The sequence below is a fragment of the Euwallacea fornicatus genome, chromosome 32 (genome assembly GCF_040115645.1).
Source record: "Euwallacea fornicatus isolate EFF26 chromosome 32, ASM4011564v1, whole genome shotgun sequence".
Taxonomy (NCBI): Eukaryota; Metazoa; Arthropoda; class Insecta; order Coleoptera; family Curculionidae; genus Euwallacea; species Euwallacea fornicatus.
Genome location: NC_089572.1, coordinates 1,830,904 through 1,838,954, shown reverse-complemented (window position 1 = coordinate 1,838,954; position 8,051 = coordinate 1,830,904). Strand labels below are relative to the sequence as shown.

At 37.7% G+C, this 8,051-nt stretch overlaps 2 long non-coding RNA genes across 2 annotated transcripts; both read right to left on the bottom strand.

Annotated features, from left to right (window-relative positions):
- LOC136348334 (uncharacterized) lies at positions 1-1,470 on the bottom strand. The gene is made up of 2 exons (XR_010733639.1): positions 1,355-1,470; positions 1-488 (listed from the first exon to the last, which is right to left on the bottom strand). It is a non-coding gene; the product is annotated as an uncharacterized lncRNA (long non-coding RNA).
- Positions 1,471-6,103: 4,633 nt separating this feature from the next.
- LOC136348317 (uncharacterized) lies at positions 6,104-7,380 on the bottom strand. The gene is made up of 2 exons (XR_010733619.1): positions 6,395-7,380; positions 6,104-6,331 (listed from the first exon to the last, which is right to left on the bottom strand). It is a non-coding gene; the product is annotated as an uncharacterized lncRNA (long non-coding RNA).
- Between the last annotated feature and the right edge of the window lie 671 nt (positions 7,381-8,051).

Below are 8,051 nucleotides of genomic sequence, written 5' to 3'. Positions count from 1 at the left end.
TTATGGAAAATTCCTATTAATTTATTACTTCTATAACGACTACAAAAAGTAACTTCCAATCGACTAAACAATTTCAGAAAGAGCATCCTCATAAAAACAATCTTAATATTTATTATAAATGAGGAAAAAGAAATCCTGAAATAGATTCTCCCGTTAGTTACACTTGCGCACAATTTGACCTTGAACTTGGCACTCCAGTATACGCGCATGCGCATTTGTAGATTTCCCGGGTTTCTGTGTATTTTTTCTAGTCTCAGCTCTATATAATGGAACCGAACAATTAGCGGTGACAGAGACCGAAAAACCAATTTATTTGCGTAAAGTCTTTTTGTGCTTAATGCGCAGATGCCTCTGCAAAGCCCACTTTCTGCCCGTTCTATAGTTACAGTGTGCGCAGCACATACGCTTGATGCAGTCGTAGTTACGGTGATACAGCATCGTCGATCTGCTGTTGAAGCGCTTGTTGCACCCTTCACACCGGTGTATGGCTAAAACCAAAGAAAAGTCACTCAAAACGGAGATTTTGGTTGCAATTTTGGCAACAAACATGGAAGAAATTACCGAAGAAGTGCTGCATTCATAATGTGGAGCTCTCTCGATACTAAATAACTGATAACATAACTATGGAAGAGCAAGGATTTCTTAAGTTTAATCCACACATGCATTTAGACTAACAGAAGACATTACAGACTTGTAGAAAAGAGAGGATTAAAAAATATTTTCGACGACTCTTCGTTGACTTGATATCAATGTTCAAGTATCACAAAGCCAGGGGGGTTCTAGTAAAGCACCTTCATATTGAGTTTGTACGAGAGGTTTTCTCATAGAATCACTTCCCAGATGGTCTATAGCAGGGTGCAATGTGAGGTAATCTAAAGTGACTGCATCTTGGAGTTCTTTCGCACCGTTTCCAGTGAAGCAGCCGCGTTCCCATAATACTCCACATAGAGATTTGAATTTCTTCTACGAGCAATGATCAAAGTTTCTAAAAATGGGCATGCGAGTATACTGGCCGGCGCCAGTAAAATTTTAACTCAAAACTTAATTTTAATATTAAATTTACAAGATGAAGCCCCAATTTAAATATTAATCATCAAATTTTATATAAAATATATTTTTTTTAATTACATGCATTTACTACACTGAATTAAAAAAAAAATAAAATAAATCACGGACTAATGAAACGTCACAAACACTTAAATTTTTAATACTTAATATTACACCTGAGATAAACTTTACACCTGCAGTTGTACTCTTGTCTCCTCCAAATGTATGCCAATGATATGGCTCTTCAAGCTGCTCTTTTGAGTGAAGTGCTTGAAGCAATATTGGCACTGGAACTGGGGCGACTTACCGCATTCATACTTTATGTGACGCTGCACACTACTACGATAAGTGTACAGTCGGTTGCACCTGGGACATGTGAAGCGACCATCCGACGTGCTCAGAGGTTGGAAGTGTTCGAGAAATGAAGCTAAAAGAGATATTGTTGTAATATCACGAAATTTAGTGAGTGAGTCGGATTAAGAAGTAATAAAGGATTTGGCTGAGGTTGATGCGAACAAACACGAAAGTGGTAATGGTGATGATGGTGAAGCATGATATTAATTGATACAAGTCTTAAAAACGAGAACGATTGATAAAGATCTGTTTACGCAAAAGTGAATAAAAATAGCGGTTTCACTACTGAGATTACTTTGTCACTTTGCGAGCGCTGAAGCAAGAGGAGAATCTAAGTAGAGGCAGCTGTGAAGCGAGAGTGTTCATTAGGTACTCAATGAAAATAGCAGTGAAGATGGTGACGGTGATCGTTTTATTTATTAGCTATTAATTTGTTAAGACTCTCTTAAAACTCTCTTAAACTCTTAAAATAATATTAAAATGAATAGTTGGTAAAAGTGTCTCTTTAAAAAAAGAGAAAAATGGTATAGTTCCATAAAGATTGCTTTGGTGCTTAGCGAGCAATAAAGCAGCACAAAAAGTAAAAAAAAAATCGTTGCAGTATTATAAAATTTTAAAGTCAGTTAAGTGGTACCAAAGGGAGTTGCTTGAAGTTGGTGAAGATAAACGTGAAGAGGATAATGATGATGATGATGATGATGGTGATTTACAAGAAGAAGATATTGATTTTTACCCTCGCTTTCATATAAAATGCACCACCCAGTAAGAATAACAATTATCTGTTGGAATTTTGGCAAAATGATGCTTGATAACAAAGGATCAAATGTACAGAGTTTCGGTAAAAAAACCAACATTTATTTCGTAAAAAGTTAATAATGTGTGACATCGCCTCCTACAGCAACATAGACATGTACGTTCCTCCTCCTGGAGAAATGGATTCCATGCTACCTCGTAGAAGGTCGTCCAAATGGTTTGGAGCCTGATAAATTTGGAAAATGACGTCTCATCATGTCGCAAACATGTTCGATAGATGATAGGTCCGGCGACTGTGCAAGCCAAGACTGTGTTCCCAATTGTGCTTCGTCCAGGTACGTTCTCAGCATGCGGCCTCACATTATCCTGTCGGAAAAGCCCGTTTGGTAAAGGCTGGCCCGAAGACCTAATACTGACCTCGGGATAATGTTAGTGTGGAATCTGATCATTTGGTTCACCATTGCGAAGCAGTATTTTGCCAAAATTACAAGACTCAATTATCATTATCGGTGGGTTATGCGTTTCACATGAAACTGAGTATAAATTGATTTTAATTTCAAAACGATCGTTAAAGAATTTTTTCTATGAAGAATAGTAGAATCGTCCGTTCAGGATTAAAATTGTCTTGGTTCCAGGAGAGCGATTACACGAGAGACGTTAAAACGGGAACTGTTGTAACACTGCGAACTCTATTAACCAGTTGATGGAATTTGCAGTGATGATGATGGTGAAGCATGCAAGGATGATTTAGTTTATTACTTTATCATTTACTGGCTGGTAAAGATGTGCAGAACCGAGTCTAAGCGGGCAATGAATTATTTCGTCCGTTGCTTCACGTTAACTTGAATCCATCGATGTAGTAACGAGCTGACGTTGAAATAGTACATTTTGCTACATCGAATTAAAAACTATTTAATATTGGGTTAAAATAAGATTTATTTCCGTGATAATGGTTAGTTCAGGTTAGTTACTAACGTTAACTAACCTAGACCTGAAGTGATACTATTTATATTAGCATATTTGGTTAAATAGTATATATACTTATATCAATATTACTAGCTATTAATTAAACTAATACTAACTAACTTGAAGTAATCAAATACATTTTAATATGAATTTTTTTTACTAACGCTCGGCCAGAACTCCGTCATCCAACTGTCAAGCAAATGTGCGTGCTTTAAAGTCACATGCTTCTTCAAATGGTAGTTGTAACGTGTAGAGTGTCCACAGTACGGACACGAATAGGGCTTTGGTTTCAGGCACTCATAAGACTGGTGTCTCATCAGGCGAATGTGGTGAATGTAGGATTTTCCGCAGGTGGCGCAAACGTAATTCCGCCCTAAAATCATTAACTGTGAGACACTAGAAAATTGGGAAGTAGTATGAAGTTCCAGTAACCACATTCGATGACCCAAAGTTATTATTTATTCATGGTAATTTCGTTGGAATAGTAACGTAAAACTTCTGTAAAACGTTTTAAGATAAAACACAAAATCTTAAAATACAATTAAATTCAAATTCAAGTAACGTATTTTCACCCCGCTTGAGCCTACATTGAGTAGGGAAAGTGGTCTGAGATAGCATCCTGGGTGATTGTAGCATAAGATACTAGTACGTTCCCGAATCCACACTACACTGCACGCTATACTACATGCAATATATCGGTTTTAGCAGCCAGCCTAGTTGGGGGTAAAAGAGGTACGGAATAATAAAAATATGCCGGATGGAGTTTTCACCAGCGGTCTCAAGGTACGTGTCTAATTCCTTATGCTTTCGCGATGATTACAAAACCGCGAAATCAAATAGTCAAAAATGCCCAAAGTAGAAAAATCAAAAACAAATTGTGTTTCTTGGTTTTGAAGAATCGAAGGCCCCCAAAAATGAAATAAGCCGTATCTGGGTACTCCAAAATAATGCAAAATAATTCCAAAACTTGAAATAAGTTTAGTTGTAACTTACAATTTGGAAAAAATGCGCTCTTCCGAATAACACGGAATTTTCCAAAAAAACCAAAAAACTCGCAAAATCTCGAACGCTACGACAGCAAAAGGAGTCAGGAGATCTAACTTTGACGACTAAGATTACTGAATTGAAAATTGACGAAACCGGTAACAGAACTAAAGGCCAAAAGAGGCCTGCACGTCGGCGAGGGAGGAAACTTCTGAGGACGAAGACAATCCATCCAAAATGAAGAATAAGGACTGAATAAGTAGAACTGGTGTTACACTGATCGCCTTTACCTTCGAGGAGAAGCAAAAAGAAGTAGGTATTTGTTTCTATATTTTGAAAAATGTTTAATTTTTGTCAAATATCTATGAATTTCTCAAAACATGCCATTTCAGATCAACCTATCTCGTTCCTTTGCGCATCTCTGTTTTTGGCAACTGATCAGGTTATGCTTATTATCGTATGACCTGCTGCGTGTAGGATTTCTTCCATCCTTAGAACTCCTCAGCATCAGGTTCTTTTTGAAACTCAACTTTCGGTAGTCTAGAATCGAAATGCCCCTTTAATGGTGGTAAAGGGGAGGATAATTTAGTCCCAACGCTACGTAGGAGATGGACAGCACAATGGCTTTGGACTTTGCGGAGCAGGTCACTGACACATAACAGACCGTTAGACCCGAATGTAGTTCTGGATCATTGTTTGTAACTCTGGTACCTGTGAATTATTGCTACTACGAGATTTCTCATGTTTAGCTTCACAATGAGCGAGGAGTCTTGTTAAATTTCCAAATTATGGTGAATAACTTATGCTGCTTCGACAAACTGCTTGTTTGTGTCAGCATGTATCAATGAAAGTGAAGAATGGTAAAAAATCGGGAAATCATTGTTATCCTGTAGATTTTCGATGTTGTTTACCGTATTTACTTAGAAAACTCCAGGAAAATAAGTCGTAGTACTCGAAACATTAACTAAAAATCACGAATCGAAGTCGAACGATCTATTCATTGACCGATGGTGGAAACTATAAACTGAAATGTTCACTCCGTTTCTCTTCGATTTTCAACGAGCATGCGCACCGGGTATTACCACCATGAATTAGAGCTCTTAAATTTCACACAGTACCAAGGCTATTCAAAAAATCCATTATTTCTCTCGTAATATGGTTAGAGCCATTCAGACACTGAAGTGTCCGAATCGTAGGACATCGAATCTTTTTTAGATCTGAAAAATTTTTAATTCTATATGTTGGCATTCTGGAAGAATTTCCAACCGATACCAAGTGATATGAAAAGGTGGTGAGCTGGAAGTGGAGGAACTCAGAAATGAAACTGCCCCTGTGCCTACAGCGGTGTCCATTCATTTCTCCATACCGAGTTCGTATGATCCACCAAATTCCACAATGGCGTCGAAGGATGATGGACGCCCAATGAACAATCTGACTACAGTTTGGACAAATAAATGAAACCAGCGGAAATTCTAAAATCGATTTTAATGAACTGGAAAAGTTATAAATTTTCGTCTGCGGTTCTGAAACCAGACTTTGACCCTGGTTTCAGTAATTCCCAACATATGTGCAATCCACCTGCGTCCCAAACGGTCAAGATATGGCTTTTTTTGGTACTGATTTTCCAGGAACTCAATCTGTGAAGTTGTGTACGCTTGTCTGATGCGCCTTGCGGGTTCTAAAGAAAGATGATGAAGAATGATGGAAATTAATACGGATTTCAGCTATCTTCAATATCTACAGTAGAAAGCTACATTGTTAAAACTATGAGATGAATGACATAAAACAGGGTATAAAGATTGAAAAAACACTTCTTTATCTGACGTACGGAGATTGCTACGGTCCTGAAGGTAGTTAGATTTAGTGCAGAGTTGAATTCTCTTCCTCATGTTATCTGTTGAAAGCGGTCTAATTTCTTACGGCGTTACGGAAAAGCAGAGGGCTCGATGGAATTCAACGAAGAATGCTGAGTATCTTTCAAGCAGTAAATAAAAGGCCGTTTGATTAAAAGGTGTTTTAAAAATTACTTTTAAATGCAAGAATCATCTCTAGTAAGTCTGCTTATGGACTGCTAAAGTGTGCCGAAGTAAGCTGGCTTTTTGCTTAGCCTTGTAGTCGCAAAACTGACACCCAAACCTTGGATCTTGTTGGCATTCGTACCTTTGGTGTCTGCGTAAAGAGCGTTGGGCTTTGTATGCTTTACCGCACGTGTCGCATTTGAAACCTCCTACAAATCAACAAAAAACAATAAAAGAATTTTTCAATTTGATTAAGGTGTCTTTGATCCTACGTCATTTAAGTTATATCTACTACGGAAAAATCGACTCTTCAGGCCAATTTCATCATTCAGATTTAACAAGTTTGGTGGAGAAATTGTCGTTGTCTCTCCCGATTGATCCAAGAATAACACGATAAATCTATATGGAAGGGAAATGCGAATCACACCATTGGACGTCCAACTTGGGAGGACTATAGAACTACCTGCTGACGTAGGATCTGCAAAAATCATCGTTTTCCAGATGAGTACCACTTCAAGAGACACGCGTTGATAGTTTATCTCTGGGACAGCCTTACAAAGGAGATAGCAGAGATAAATTCAAACCTATCAATAATGTGAGGGATACGAACTATTTCCATGAGGAACAATAGCGTTATCTGAAGTATTTCCATGTTAATCACGTTGATCAAGTACCCTCGTGTTTTTGAGTCTCAACCTGAAAGTTCTGCGTTAAAAATGTTATTCTAGATTGTTCATTGAGGACTTAAATTTAAATATGAAATTCCTCCAAAATGAAGCCAAAAATTATTATTTTTTTAAATTTTCGAACTATTCTAACGAATATTGTCCGGTATCTTACGAGATGTCCCGTGGGCAAGCAGGGTCGTGCAAGTTACGCGGTTAAAACAAATTTTCAAAAGAACCGGAATTAATCGCACTTTGAGGTCTGATGGCAGTTACGTCTGGCGTTTCCATGGATTTTTCGCAAATATTAGAACTTGGAAAAAAATTCTTAAACACAATAGTCCTACTGCGAATGCGCGTTAAAACATTCTAAGCACAAGTGTGGCTGGTTTTCGCACGTTGCACTGCAAGTCGCTATTTTTTTATGCAGTTTTTTGAAATTTTGCATTAAATTTTTTTCCAGGAGAACCCTTTGCAGTGTTTTCTCGCTTTATCGAAGGGCCCGTACTTTTTGAAAATTGCATGCGATATTGCGTTGCTGTTTACTGAGGCAGAATCAAACGAGCTGAAATCACCTGCATTGCAATCACCACCTGAAAAGACATATTTTAGTATATTCTACTAAAGGAGGGAAGAGAGAAAAATCGTAAGTCAGGTCTAGTAATCTTTAGTCTGTTTTATTATGAAAAGATTTGCAGAATCTACAAAAAACGCAATCGTCACCACTTGTGACTCGAGTCAGACGATCTCAAAGTCGCATTCAAGTTAAAAGTCTTTAGGATGTTTTTAACTTAATGGGGGGCTTGAATTCGTGAAAGTGTAAGATTTTCTTAAAGGAAAAAATGGCACAAAAGATCATTACATGTACAAAAAAGTTACATTCGTGGATAGACGCATTTTGGATTCGGGTTCTACATATGGTGCACCACCACCAAGTGGTCCTTCAAAGTCCAGTTTTGCCTGAAGGACTTGCCACAATACCTGCAGATGAATTGATTGGGCAATCCGCATTCGTATTTTTGATGAGAACGGAAGTTCCTCTTGTATTTGTACTTCTTCGTGCATTTCTTGCACACAAAGTAGCCATGGGGGTCTTCGAAGTAGCCTACAAATCACGAGAAAGCGAGGTATTGAAAATTGGAAAACTCTGCAGTAAAACACACTAAGTTTTATTACAGAAAGAAAGAAAAAACATTTCGTTATTGTTTTTTTTTCAAATAAATTAATAATATTACCGACACACAAACACGACTAGCAGTTACAA